We start from the raw sequence: 1,077 nt of genomic DNA on the forward strand, positions 1-1,077 counted from the left end.
AGAGGGAGGGAGGAAGGAAGGAAGGAAGGAAGGAAGGAAGGAAGGAAGGAAGGAAGGAAGGAAGGAAGGAAGGAAGGAAGGAAGGAAGGAAGGAAGAAAGAAAGAAAGAAAGAAAGAAAGAAAGAAAGAAAGAAAGAAAGAAAGAAAGAAAGAAAGAAAGAAAGAAAGAAAGAAAGAAAGAGAAAGAAAGAAAGAAGGTTAGTATATCAGGATATTAGGTCGATGGTCTGGACATGAGGCAAGGTAGGCAGGAGGGCAGGAAGCAGGCAGTCTCACCAGATGCTGCATGACGGTGTCTGTGATATCAAATTTAACTGAATTCTGGAGTCCCATCTCTGCTGCATAACGGAGCTTGGTGATAGAGACATTCACTACAAAAGGCTGCAGACTGGATTTCATGGCTGCAGGAAATGAGTGAGAGACACTCCCAGGTTTTCAACTTTAGCTGAAATGTGTCTAGTGCCTCTTGTATGTGGAGTAGAGGAGCAGTAACTCCTACTGGGACAATGCCTGGTTTTGGACTCAGGAAGACCTGGTTTTACTTCTGACACTAGCTGAGTGACCATTGGCAGGTCACCTGCCACCTTTGATCCTCAAGCAAATAAATATCTAAAACTAATTTGAACAAAGGATACAATAAGCATCTTCGACATGTGGACTGTGGTGAACACAGGAGTAAATACAAAGTTTAGATAAGATGTGGTCCTAGAACTCATAATTGAGTTTCTTTTGCCCTCATAGAGTCAGAATCAAGTATGTAATATTCGTAGAGCAAGAAACATTCATCAGCTCATAACCCATTAGAGCTGGAAGGAACCTTATTTTCTTTCTTTTTTTTTGTCAGAAATTTTTTAAAATTCTTGGTACAGTATAAATTCAAGGAGTAAGAAGGTAGCTAAAATGATTTAGAGAAATTCCCACACAAAGCCTTTGCCATTCCTGGCAGTCCCCTCCAGTCCCCTCCCCTGCATCATGAGGAAAAACATAGCCTCCCAAATTGAAAACATCCCCCCACCCCCAAGGAGGCAGCCAGGAGGTCCCCCACTCTGAGCTGAAGCAGCCCCAGAGAGGTGTCCT

This window comes from Petaurus breviceps, unplaced genomic scaffold, assembly GCF_028583685.1.
Source record: "Petaurus breviceps papuanus isolate PSGF00001 unplaced genomic scaffold, PetGlider_PUasm1.0 103, whole genome shotgun sequence".
Taxonomy (NCBI): Eukaryota; Metazoa; Chordata; class Mammalia; order Diprotodontia; family Petauridae; genus Petaurus; species Petaurus breviceps.